This window comes from Hypanus sabinus, chromosome 13, assembly GCF_030144855.1.
Source record: "Hypanus sabinus isolate sHypSab1 chromosome 13, sHypSab1.hap1, whole genome shotgun sequence".
Taxonomy (NCBI): domain Eukaryota; kingdom Metazoa; phylum Chordata; class Chondrichthyes; order Myliobatiformes; family Dasyatidae; genus Hypanus; species Hypanus sabinus.
In genome coordinates, this window is record NC_082718.1 from 29,766,016 (window position 1) to 29,780,254 (window position 14,239).

The following is a 14,239-nucleotide window of genomic DNA, read 5'->3' on the forward strand; positions in this document are numbered from 1 at the left end:
CACTCTCTAAGTAAAAAAAAGCATACTTTCCTCCAATCACTTTAAAATTATACCCCTTGTATTAGCCACTTTCTCCCCGGGGAGTCACTGTGGCTGTCCACCGGATCTCTGCCGCTTATCATCTCGTTCACCTCTGTCAAATCACCTCTCATCCTCCTTCGCTACAAAGAGAAAGGTCCTTTTACTTCTCACCCACTCCTTTTAAAATAACTACAGGGAATTACACCACGTTTCGGCATCACAATAATTTATTCAAATGAGAGACAGAAGCAATGCAATTTTTAACCCCGCTCCCCTAAACCGGGTCGCCGTTTAATGGGCTGCAGTTTTGGTTTAAAGCTGTAGTTTTTGAAATAACGCTGCACTCTGTTACACATAAAACTCGTTTCCTTTTCATTTAGCCGAGGAAAGATTGAGTTACTTTTCCAGTTCAAATGTTTGGACGACTTTATTCTTAAATTACTCCGGAGTAGTAAAACACTTCAAAGCAAATTAAAGGCATTAGGAGAATACTCCAATTGTACACTGCCTACCATCTGTTATCTATAAAAGTATTTCAGTGCTACGGGTTGAGATACAAGTCTAGCCCCGCAGGTCTGTCGCATTCGTTTTGGCCTCAAACCCGCTCAGTACGGTGGGCATACTATATGGACAGGAGATATGCGACTGCTTCTGGCTATTAAATTCTGTACGCTCAATCCAGGGCATCTATTATTCTTTAGCCAGAGGGTGGTGAATTTCTGGAATTTATTGCCACAGACGGCTGTGGAAGCCAAGTCATTGGGTATATTTAGTGGAGGTTGATAGGTTCTTGATTAGTCAGGACGACAAAGGTAACAGGGAGAAGGCAGGACAATAGGTTTGAGAGGCAAATTAAATCAGCCATGATGGAATGGCGGAGCAAACTCGATGGGGTAAATTACCTAATTCAGCTTCTATGTCTTACGGTCTGTTATCACTGAGGACCCCCACCATCCGGGACATGCCCTCTTCTCATTGCTACCATCAGGGAGGAGGTACAGGAGCCTGAAGACACACGCTCAATGATTCAAGAGCAGATTCTTCCTCCCCACCACCGGATTTCCGAACGCTCCTTGAACACGGCCTCCCTATTCAGCCTCTTTGTTTTATTTATTTATTCTGTGATTTGTAGTCATGTCCAGCGAGGAAGCTCGGCGTGTCACCAAAGGCCCCGGCAGTTCTCCACAGATGCACAGCGGGAAGGATTCTGACTGGGGGCTTCGCAGTCCGGCATGGAGGTACCAATGCACAGGATCAGAAGGGACTACAGAGGCTCGTCCAAGTCCATCATGGGCATAACCTCTCCACCAAACAAGGACGGCTTCAAAAGATGGTGCCGCCATTCGTTACTAATGACCCTCACCAGCCAGGTCACTCAAATATGTTCCACTCATTTTTTTTTAAGGAGTCGGCCAAGTATTTTTATTAAGTAGAAACTGTGCATTTTCCCGACTAATCTGTTACTTTTGAACAGAAGTGAAATAAAGAAACGGCAAGCACTGGAATCTCGCCAGCCTTGACATGCCCTCGTCTCATTGCTACCATCAGGGAGGAGGTGCGAGGCATGCCCTCTTCTCAGAACCATCAGAAAGAAACTACAGGAGCCTGAATACACACACTCAACGATTCAGGAACAGCTTCTTCCCCTCCGCTGTCAGATCTCTGAAAAATCCCTGAACCCACCTCCCTGTTCCTTTTCGTTTACACTTTTGTTCTTACATAGTCACCTTTATGTCTTTACACTTGTACTGTTGCCAAAAAACCTACAAATTTCGCGCGGTGGTAACTCAGTGATTATGAACCCGACTTTCTGTTCTATGAAGGCTCAAGAGCGTACAGATCTGGAACCTGGTCTCTGAACCGGCTCCGAGACCCTCTTTTCAGTCTAGTCAGCTCATCCCTTCCTTTCCTCACCGCGTACATGGTGGGTGTCATGCAGCAATGAAGCGATTATTCCCCATGGCATTATAGCAGTGAAGGGGTTAACGCAGATGTTTGGCCAAGTGGAGCATCACAATTCAGCCAGACCCCGCACCCCTGCAGCCCGGCACTAACTGGGTAACCATTCCAGGTCGATATTACGTTCTCACCCCGAGTCAGGGTCGGACGGAGAGGCGACTACCGAGCTTGAACCAGACTCGCCCTCCCGCCTTGCGCGCTACAAACTGGCGTTTTATCTGCCCGACTTGATTCTAATCCTGATTCAGAAGCCGGTCCGAAGGAGTTTTAATTCCCCAAAAGATTCCACGGACTGAAAGACTTCAACAGCCAACGAGCCAAGATTTCCCCGCACGGTTTAAACATCTATTACACACACTCCCTCCTCATACCGTCCTGTCAAGCAATAAACTTTAAATAGTTCTGAAATCCAAGTGGTTAAAGCAGAAGTGCCGGAATTTCCACCAGGTAACAGTGACTATTTCTAGTTTCAGTCCCCGCAGTTTAAAACATGCAACAATCTGTAACAAGTGGTGCGTTCGCTCTGCAGCGGAGGGTCGCGGCCAGTTAGTTCCGCGCTTTCTCCGGTGCCGAGGTGAACGCACCCGGGGATTACCTGGCAGCCGTGCCGGCGAGGGTGAGGGGAGCTCCGGCCGCCGCGTGGTGTTCGGGGAGCTGCTCCGCTCTGCGCCGAGCCGGGCACGGGCGAGATTCGGCCAAGTGTCAGATGAACCTCCCGACTGTCTAATTGTAGAGATCAGCGGGCGGGGAGGTATTTAACTGCGGTCCGTCCAACGTCCCGGACTTGGAACCCTGAATCTGGGTTGGTGGGGGGGTGGGGGGTTGTTGTTGTGGGGATGTACCCGCTCCCGCTGAATCCCTCTCCTTGAGTCGCTCTTTTGCCGCTCGCTCATTCATTGCCCGCAGCTCCCGGCGGGGTCTGCAACCGGCCGCATCTTACAGTGTGTGACAGTTTGCGGATAGGGCACGGGAACCGCTTCAGGAACACCCCCTCCCCTCCCTGCTTCAGAAACATCCCCCACCCCGTCCTCCTCTTTAAGATTCAGGAAATTGCCCTCCACTCTGCTCAGGAACCTACCCCTCCCTCTTCAGGATTTAAGAACCTGAACTCTCTCTCTCAAGTCTCAGTAAAATGCCCCTCCATCAAGAAACTTCCACCCCTCGGGCGCAGAATCCTGCTCTCCACACCACCCCCACCACCCAGCAAATTGTCCTCTGTCTCAGGACTTAAGAACTTGATCCCATTCTCAGGATTTAGTTCAATGCTTGCTTCCCCCAGGAAACTGCCCCCTTCCCCTGAACTCAAGAACCTGCAAAATGCCTCAGGACTCAGAAAACTTTAACACTCTGAAATCCCTCCCCTCCACTCCCCCTCAGAAATTACCCCCATCTCAGGACTCTGGAACTTGCCCCTGCCCCTCAGGACACAGGAAACTGCCCCCCTCCCTCGGGAATCTGCTCCCGGGGATTCAGAAACCTGCCACCCCGCCAGGAAACCCCATTTCCTCAGGGTTTTGAACCTGCATGTCCTCTCTGTTCTGAGGAACCTGCCCTTCCCAGGGATCTGCCCCCTCCCTCGGGACTCTGGAACCTGCCCCCTCTAAGGAGTCAGGAGCTTGTCGAAGGACTTTGCCCTGGGGAATGTGGAACAATGCCCAGCCCCGAGTGTGGGGCATGGGGGATATCACATTGTTGTCATCCCTATCACCTCTAACCCAAATCAGACCCAGCAAAGGAGCTTGGCAAATCACTCCCAGGCCCGTTATTGAATCTCACTTATATATATGTACATGTTACTTCACCAGTTAAGAACTTGTTCTAAGGCAAAGACTCATTACAATCTTCTGCTTAAAATCGTACCTGAAAACAATGTTCTCCTGGTCAAGTGGAACCCAGACCCTCTAATCTGATTGGGCAGTGTTTCCCAATGGATACAGGTATCCTGAGCAATGGTAAAAGTCACACACAACAGTGCAGACACAGTACATTTGGCCCAGTCTGCCTGCCCTGGTTCATTGAGTCATTCCATTAGTCTCATTTCCCTGCCCACCCCCAGAGCCCTACTAAATATTACCCAAATATTTATTCGGTTCTCTTCAGGAAAATGGTCTAATTAAATCTGCATCAGTCACCCTCTTGGACAAGGTATCCTAGCGTCTCTGCGTCTGAAACAAATCCCAGTACCTCTTTGCCAATGATCTTAACTCCGTGTCCTCTGGTTACTGGCAGGCTGCCAGCGGTTCTGTTTCCTTGCAAGCAGTGAGATAACAACAAGTTATCAGATTTAAGCACTCCAACGTGCTCTGCCCTCCGAGGCAGAGAGTCAAGCACAGATAAAGACCCGGGCTGCCATCCCTGGTCAGTACAGAAGGGTCCCACAGGGTCCTTCAGATGGAATGCATCTACTGCTGCAGGTAGAATTAAGGACCCTCATCACCCAGGACATGCCCTCTTCTCATTGCTACCATCAGTGAGGAGGTATATGAGCCCAAAGACACACACTCAACATTTTTGGAACAGCTTCTTTCCCTCCGCTATCAGGCTCCTGAACAGTCCAGGGACTCATGGACACTACCTCGCGCTTCCTCTTTCACACAATTTATTTACTGTATTTTATTGTAACTCAGTTATTTGTTAATGACTCTCTACCCTACCTATGGTTCTCATAATTTAAAAAGTAAACCTCCCTCAGGTCTCTCCCTCAGCACACTGGATCCCAATGACCTTCCGCCTCCCGAGAAAACCAAAGCAAAGGGAAACAAGTGGAATTGGAGACCTGTGGATCGCTATCCCAGAGTCCCACCAACCATTCACGGTACAGAAGGTGTTTCTCAGTGTGAGTCACGTGAGCCTTCGGGGGGCCATACAGGATTCGGTAGGGGCCACAAGTGAAAAGCAAGAAACTAGGGGCCGCAGGAGTTTCACATCCCCTGATGTAGAACCCACCTCGTGCTTTCCATATTTATTGCTTATTTAGTTATTTATCTATTATTACTTTTATTTGTTTGTTGTCTTTGCACACTGGTTGAGTGCCCTATTTGGATGGTCTTTCTCTGATTCTATATATGTAATGAGTATGCCCACAAGAAAATGAATCTCAGGATGGTATACGGCGACATATATGTACCCCAATAATAAATTTACTTTGAACCTTGAACTTTGGAACTTTGAATGGGCCATGATAAGTTCACTGTTTTAATAAAATATTACTAGAATATATAAATAAAAAAGCAATGAATTTGATTGGAATCCTGAATAAAGGAAACTATGCTAGATGGTGTAGATGGTGCAGATGAGGGAGCAAATAGTTTAGCCTCTCTGTGTATTTGTGGGGAGGGGGGAGTGATTTTAGTCAAACTCTTCACCTGCTATCAAAAGCTGGTAACCATATTAATGTTCTGAATAAAGGTGATCTTTGATTATCCTTGACCAAACTGCAACCAGATATTCAAAAATTCACTCGCTGCAGCTGTCACTAAATACCCAAAGAATATTTGGCGCTGTATCTTGTAACAATACTTAGTGCTTTTTTGGTGCTGGTTGGAAGAATATTATATACGTTATGAATAAAGTATTCTATTCAGATCTTTGAAATTGTTTTATTTTTCATATGGACCTGTAACATTATATTTAACATATAATACCTATAATCCATAAAACACAAATATTGACTGTATATTAGAATAATTAGTACAGTGACCAAAAAATCTTTAGCAACTATTGGAGACTTTGGAGGGTGGGGGCCACAGCGGTAAATGAAACTCACAAGCGGGCCACGCGCAGAATAAAGTTTGAGAAACACAATATTAGCCCAATCCCACCATTCAGCACCAGGTCTGTGCCCTGCAGGTCATGTTCTTCCAGTACACACCCAGGGATAGTTTAACTGGGTTTATGCCTCCACCTTCCCTTCAGGCAATGAGTGCCAGAGTGCATGTTTTCCTCATTCTTTTTAGTCATTCAAGGGGTGTGTGCTTCACTTCGCAGGGCTGAGCCAGCATTTAATCACCCCTCTCTAATTGCCCTTGAGAAGGTGGTGGCAGTGAGCTGCCTTCCTGAATTGCTGCAGTCCTTGAGGTGTGGGTATGTCCACAACACATAGACCCTAGCTCAGGAACAGGCCCCCTCCCCTTCAGCCCACAATGTCGTGCTGATACAATTAAATTAGTAATCAAGTGGGCAACCTAACTAATCTCCTCTGCCTACACAATATCAATTCTTCCACTTTCCTCACATTTATGTGCTACCTCAATGTCTCTTATAAGTCTCTAATGTATCTTTCTCTACCACCACCCCAAGCAGCACATACCAGGCACCCACCACTCTCTGTGTAAAAAAACTTGTTCCTCACATCTCTTTTGAAGTTATCCCCTCTCACCTTAAATGCACACCCTCTGGTATTAAACATTTCAACGCTGGGAAAAAAGATACTGCCTGTCTTCTCTATCTATGCCTCTCATAATCTTATAAACCGCTATCAGATCTCCAATCAGTCTCCACTACTCCACAGGAAACAACCCGTTCATCCAGTTTTTTTGTTATAGCATATGCCCCCTAATCCAGGCAGCAACCAGGTAAACCTCGTCTGCACCCTCTCCAAAGCCTTGGCATCCTTTCTGTAGTGGGGCGACCAGAACTGTATGCAATACTCCAGATGCGGCCCAACAAGTAGTTTATAAAGCTGCAAAGTAAATTCCTGACATTTGAACTCAATGCCTGAACTAGTAAAGCCAAACATACCAGTTGCCTCCTTAACCACCCTATCAACCCGTGTAGCCACTTCAACAGAACTATGTACTTGGACACTGAGGTCCCTCTGGTCATCAACACTGGTAAGGGTCTTGCCCTTCACAGTGTACTGTCTCTTTACATTTGAGTAGTGTATCTTATCTCATCTTATGTCTTATCCTTCTAACAATTACTTTAAACCACTGCCCCCGGTTTTTGATCCCTCTCCTGAGAGAATGGATCCTTTTTAACTTTGTCTAAGCTTTGTAATTTCTTACACCTCAGTGAAATGTCCACTGTGTTCTGAAGAGATCAGAGACTCTCCAATCTGATTTAGTTCATGTGCTATTTCATTTTATTTTCATTTAGCGATTCAGCGCAGAATTCTGGTCCTTTAAGCAGTGCCGCCCAGCTGCCCCTGACAACTCTAACCTAATCGCAGGACAACGTACAATGACCAATTAACCTAGCCGGTATGTCGTTGGACTGTAGGAGGAAACCAGAGCACCCGGGGAATACCAACAGATTCCACAGGGAGACGTACAGGGACTCCTTACAGAGGATGCCAGGACTGAACTCTGAACTCCGACGTCCTTGGCTGTAACAGTGTAGCACTAACTGCTACGCTACCATAGCAGCTGGTGACCTCACAACTACGACTTTATGATCCTGGCATCATCCTCGTAAACCTCCTCACAATCTTCCCAGTGCATTCACACACGTGGTGGGCAGAAGAGTTCACAACACTCACATGTGACCACCAAGTATTGGGAACATCACAGCACAAAAACAGGGCTTTGGCCAACAGTGTCTTTGTTGGACATTATACCAAATTAAATTGAATCTCTTCTGCCTGTACGTGATCTATATTCCTCCATTCCTTATATATATTGTGCCTGCATAAAACATGGTTAAAAATACCTCTGTTGTATCTGTTTCCCCCACCACCCTCAACTGTTCATTCGAGGTACACACCACTCTGTAGAAAACTTGCCCCACGCATCCTCTCTAAACATTCCCCTTCTCACTGTAAATCCATGCCCACTGGTTTTTGACATTTTTATCCTGGGAAAATGGGAGCGGCATGGAGACATGTCTCTACCAAAGGAGGTAAAAGGTGCTCCTTCCCTCCGCTAGCCTGCAGGTCGCCCTTGGGCAAGGTATAGCTCCTGCTCTGCCCCCTGATCAGGGTCTTGTGAGGCCATGGGAGCAGGTGGTGGCTGGTCGTATGAGCAGCCCTAAACTATTCAACCTCTCACTATAACACAGGTCTAAAGTCCTGGCAATGTCTTTGTAAATTTACATCCTGGTAAAACAAAATGTCTACCCTGGGAAACAGACCCCATCTACATAAACATCTTACCTCTGCCTCTCATATTCCAGAGAAAACAACCCAAGTTTGTCCAACCAAACATTAGCAAAGGATATACATACTCTGAGAAGATAATCCCTGGCCACTGAGTTGGCACTGTTACATGGTAATCTAATTCTTCCTCTTTCTCTTAGAACACCTCTCTGACCCCTCCCACCCTCAATGTTCCCGAACCATCCAATTTTAAATTGGCTGCAGGAGACCATGTCAAAATCCTGAGATTCAATTCCCTTTAGCTGCTTTGTTAGCAATCCCATGAATCATTGGTGTGTACTTCACTATGTAGTATGACAATGTTGGGGCGCCAGTGTCTTCCAGCTGGTTAGCTTTGAATCTGGCCACGATAGGAAGAAGGTGAAGAAGGCAGATTCAGAAAGGCCACATCTACACTTGTTCAGAGGACAGAGAAGTTGGAAAAACAGCTCACTTCGTCTGCAATTAACATCCATCCCCAGTTTAATGTCTCCAATCATTCCAGCCCCTGCTCTCACTAATTTCCCCAAATAACTGATCAGCATTACAGCCGTTTAGAAGCCAAGCCTCATTTTTACAATTAAAGATTGGCTTTATTTGTCACATGAAGATTGAAACTTCAAAACATACAGTGAGACGTGTTCTTTGCGTCCACAACCAACATAGTCTGAGGATGTGCTGCGGGGCATGTTTCCGGCCCCAACACAGCATTCCTACAATTTGCCAACCCTATCCTGTGCATCTTTGGAGCATGGAGGAAACAGGAGCACCCAGAGGAAAACTACACAGTCATGGGGAGACTGTACAACCTCCTTACAGACAGTGAATTGGATTGAATCGACTTTATTTCTTGCATCTTTCACATACACGAGGAGTGAAAATCTTTACGTTACGTCTCCATCTAAATGTACAATGAGCAATTTATAATAACTTATAATAAGTAGAACAGTCAATGTAATACAGAGTACACTCAAATCAGTGTGAGTTCATCAGTCTGATGGCCTGGTGGAAGAAGCTGTCCCTGAGGCTGTTGGTCCAGGTTTTTATGCTGCAGTACCGTTATCTGGATGGTAGCAGCTGGAACAGGTTGTGGTTGGGGTGACTTGGGTCCCCAATGACCCTACGGGCCCTTTTTACACACCTGTCCTTGTAAATGTCCTGAATCATGGGAAGTTCACAACTACAGATGCACTGGGCTCTTCCAATCACCTTGTTTTAGTTATTTTCACCCTGAGAAAAAGGTCCCTGGCTGTCCACTCTATCAATGGCTCTAATCATCTTGTCCACCATTACCAACTTGCCTCTGATCCTCGTTCGCTTCAAAGAGAAAAGCCCCAGCTCTAGTCGCCTGTGGAAAAGGAGCAAGCTTGCTGCTACTGGCTGTGTGCTGCTGAAATGATGGATGTCTATGTAGCCCGGGCTTGGGAAAGTTCAGAAGAGATCAAAGTCTTCCAATGCCATGCTCTTGTCCACTGCAGTTCAGTGTCATTCAATGCCACGTCTCAGGGCTTTATTAAGAATTGTGTTCTCTGTAATTGTGAAAAACTGCGTGTGTATCTGTGCGTAGTGTGTGATTGTATAAACATGATTGTAAATCCAGGCTGTGTATGTATGGAGGGCTGAGATACACAAATTGTGACTTTATTTTTATTTATTTACTAAGAGACAGTGCAGAATAGGCCTCTCTGGCCCTTCAAGCTGCACCACCAGCAATCCCCAGGTTCAAACCCAGCCCAAACACCGGACAATTTACAATGACCAATTAACCTACCAAATGGTACGTCTTTGGACTGTGGGGGGGGGGGGGGGGGGGAACCGGGTCACCCAGAGGAAATCCATGTTGTCACGGGGAGAATGTGCAAACTCCTTACAGACAGTGGTGGGGATGAACCCCAGATGCTGGTTTTGTAAAGCGCCGTGTTAACTTCTACACTACCGTGCCACCCCAAGAGTTTACGCATGAGTTTCTTTGGAACAAAAGCACGTTTAGATTGATCGGACAGTGAGCAGTTAGAATTTGTTTTGGACATTAGGTTACATGCTAATGTATTTTCCAAAAGATTTCACTTCTTTTGGCATACATGCTGTCACCAGTCTGTAACTCAGTTACCTTAGCACTGAAATATGTGTAATGTACTTTAACTTGTATGTTTTCTCAAATTCGCACTGAACTTTCCAATCAGTTGAATGCAGGATCTTTAAATATGTTCTGCCCTCCCGATGCATCATCTGTCTGTAACTTCAAAAACTCAAGGTACTAAAAAGCGGAAGAGTTCAGTAACCTTTAGATGTGATAATTTCCCTTTAATCTTTGGATATTCATCAGATCTCAGACTCTGCATTCATCAGATCCTTAACACTATTTTTTTTCATTTTTAAAATCTTTTTATTGATACATAATCTTCTACAGCTATAAAAGGATACGAAACTTCAACAAGATATATATATATATACAATTAATAAAGCTGAAAAAACTTATCAAAAAAGAATAATATACGATAATGAAAAAAACACTGTATTCAACAGATCCCAGACTCCACATTCACCAGATCCCTGACTCTGCATTCACCAAATCCCAGAGTCTGCATTCACCAGATCCTCGAATCTGTATTCATCAGATCTGAAACTCCGCATTTACCAAATCCCAGAGTCTGCATTCACCAGATCCTCGAATCTGTATTCATCAGATCTGAAACTCCGCATTTACCAAATCCCAGAGTCTGCATTCACCAGATCCTCGAATCTGTATTCATCAGATCTGAAACTCCGCATTTACCAAATCCCAGAGTCTGCATTCACCAGATCCTCGAATCTGTATTCATCAGATCTGAAACTCTGCATTTACCAAATCCCAGAGTCTGCCTTTACCAGGACTCTGACTTGGTCAGACCTCTGCTGGCCAGCTCACTGGGGATATTCGCCCTCTGCTGGTTGCTCTTGCACTTTGACTTGACACACAAACAAAATCACAAAAGCATCATTATACATATTTTGTAGAAAACATACATTAGTACATGACAGGGCGGAGCTACAACAGCGCATAACACCAACTCCTTCAAGCTCATTTTCAAAAACAGTTTAGCTTCTACCTTTAATGTGTCACTTTTTCCTTCTCAGGGTGGACAGGGTTCTGTCAGAGACCCTAACAGAGAGTTACACTCAGACTTAGGACCATTGCGGTGGTGGATCCGGCTCCCGGGGGCTCACGACCCACTGGTTTTCAATATCCCAAGGATGTGGGCGTTGGGGTTCCAAGACTTCGCAGCCCTGTGGATGAACGGATTCTACGCCAGAGCCCCTGACTGAAGGGCAGAGAGAGAAAGAGAGCCCGTAGTATGGAAGATTGTTGGGTGAAAGGTTAGTTTTTGTTGGGGGCTTTGCGGGTGGAGGGTGCTGATGCTTTTTCAGATGAAGTAAGTGGGGACGGGGAGGGTTGTTGCTTTGCTGATGTTTGTGTATGGGAGGGAGAGCAGGGGGGGCTTTGGGGGTCTAACATTTTTACTCACTCTTTGGGGCACTCCCCTGTTTCATGGATGTCTGTGAAGAACGAGAATGTCAGATTGTAGATCGTATACATTTCCCTGAAATTAAATGGAACTATTGAACTTTTGAGCTTGGCATTTTAGTTTCAAGCTGTATTGCTGCTTCCCCAAGCTTAAATGCCTAATTGAGGTTCAGTCAGAGAGACAATGGGCTATAACATGCTACAGAACAGTAGCCAGTCTCCTGGTGGGCAGTGGTAATTGTGTATAGGTGTAAGTACAGATGGGCACAGGGTTTGAATCCAAATCCGAATCAGTACCCAAATCAGAATCAGAATCACAATCACAATCTAATCCTGAATCGGAGCCCGAATTAGAAGCGTGAATCAGAATCCAAATTTTGTTCTGTACAATTACTATAAACTACAAAGTAAGTAAACCAAACAAGAAAAGGTGGTGTTGATGTGTTCGTGGAGCGTTCAAAGATCCAATGGAAACCCTGAAGATGCTGTTCCGGGTGTTGCTGCATGTTGAGGTGTTCCAGCTGGTTTACCGCTGGAAATTATCGGTGGTCTGAGGGTATCGCACCCTCACCTTAAGTCTACATATTTTTATCACAGTTGCAGCTACCAGATGCTGGGATGCACAGCACCCACAACCCATGGGTTACACTGTGTGCATGGGGCATAGAGACGTACTACTTACTTGGGACATGGGACAATGTTACATCACTGGAGATGGGACTGTGTTCCATACGCAGACTGTGTTACATACGCAGGCCAAGGGCTGTAACACCTACACAGGACATAGGGTCATATCACATACATAAGCCATGCTACATACAGTACATGGGGCATTTCAGAGGTAACGTTGAGGAGCAGGATGCCCCCGGCTCAGCCTCACAGTGCACTGTGTGTACACAGCAGACAGCACTGTTGCGAGACGGGCAAAGAGGGTGTGCGGACAAGATGGAAAAATGGGCTGAAAACTGGCGGATGGAATTTAATGCAGAGAAGTGTGAGGTGTTGCACTTTACAAGGAGAAACCAGGATTGGACTAACATGGTAAACGGTATGCCACTGGGGGGAGCGGGGGAACAGAGGAATCTGGGAATACAAATTCATAATTCCTTAAACACGGTGTCACAGGTCAAAAGGTTAATTAACCAGAGGTTTTGGCACATTGGCTTTCATAAATCAAGGAGTTGAGAAGTTATGATGAAATTGTATAAGACATTTGTAGGGCCTAATTTGGAGAATTGTATTTAAATCTGGCTGCATTATTATAGGAAGAGCGTAGAAGCTTTAGAGAGTGTGCAGAGGAGATTTACCAGGATGCTGCCCGGAATGGAGACCGGGTCTTATGGGGTAAGTTGGATAAGCTAGGGCTTTTCTCTTTGGAGCAAAAGGGACTGAGAGGTAACTTGATAGAGGTGTAAAAGATGATAAGGCATAGATAGAATGGATAGCTAGGGACTTTTTTTTCCATCTGGCTAATATGATAACGTAAAAGTGATTGAAGGAAAGGATGGGGGGGCAGATGTCAGAATTAGGCTTTCATATACAGAGAGTGGTGGGTTCATGGAATGCCCTGCCAGGAGTGGTGGTAGATGCAGATACATTAGGGGCAATTAAGAGATTCTTACACAGGTACATGGAGGAAAAGAAAATAGAAGGCTTTGTAGGAGAGAAGGATTGGATTGATCTTGGAGAAGGTTAAAGGATCAGCACAGCATCGTGTGCCAAAGGACCTGTGCTGTTCTCTACTGTTTTATGTTCTACGTTCATAAAACCCATGGTGAATCCTGCTCAGACCCGTCTTTCTGCAGGAATACGTCAACATCTCATAGCCACCTCATAAAGGTATGCAAGCCATGACGTTAACAGCACAACGGATCCATCCTCAGGGCAGAGCAGTGTGAATCAAGAGTCTGTCATTGCTCCAACACTTTCCTTGATCTGCCTCTCTCCGGTGGACTATCTCAACACCAACAAGCTTTCAGCCGCAGAGGGTTACTGTCTAGGGCATCCTATTCACCCACTGCAGAACTGAGCTCATTGTGATGTGGTACATAGACAATTTTTTCTTGCACATATGTTTGGAGATTCACAGTAGTAATGTGATCACTCAGGGTTCTCTATCCTCAGGTGTCTGTAGATCCAGGATCCACATGTTCTGGTGCAGTCTTCTCCTTCACTTGCCCATTGTAAACCCGATACAATGACCCTCAGCTCATCCGGATCTCACAGCCCTGCCTCCTTCACCATTTGTTGATCTCAAGGGGACTCTATTTCCGGCATCGGCAGAATCTCTTGTGTTTATGGCTTTACAGGGTGACCCAGCAGGGTAGGAATTGAGAACCGGTGTGGTAACTGCTTGTAAGAGGGAAGAGTCCAGACACTCCTGAAAAGGTTTGGAGTTTTGATTGGTACCTCCAGTGCAGCAACTCAACAAATAAATACTATGATTACAGAAGTACAGCTCTGTTGTTCTGATTTGTGTGGTTTTTATTTATTTTGAGATTCAGCACTGAACAGGCCCTTCCAGCCCAACAAGCCACACCACTCAGCAACCCAGCTATTTAACACCAGCCTAGTCACAGGACAACTTACAATGACCAATGATCCAACTAACCAGTACGTCTTTGGACCGTGGGAGGAAACTGGAGCACCCAGAGGAAACCAGTGAAGTCACGGGGAGAATG

The 14,239-nt window shown here is 45.8% G+C and overlaps 1 protein-coding gene across 2 annotated transcripts in view; it reads right to left on the minus strand.

The window, feature by feature from the left end:
• sema3d (sema domain, immunoglobulin domain (Ig), short basic domain, secreted, (semaphorin) 3D) overlaps positions 1-4,674 on the minus strand; it is a 276,802-nt gene extending 272,128 nt beyond the window's left edge. For both annotated transcript variants that reach the window (XM_059987393.1, XM_059987392.1), the window contains exon 1: positions 2,576-4,674. The gene's annotated coding sequence lies outside the window, so the exon portion shown is untranslated. The remainder of the gene's footprint in view (positions 1-2,575) is intronic.
• Between the last annotated feature and the right edge of the window lie 9,565 nt (positions 4,675-14,239).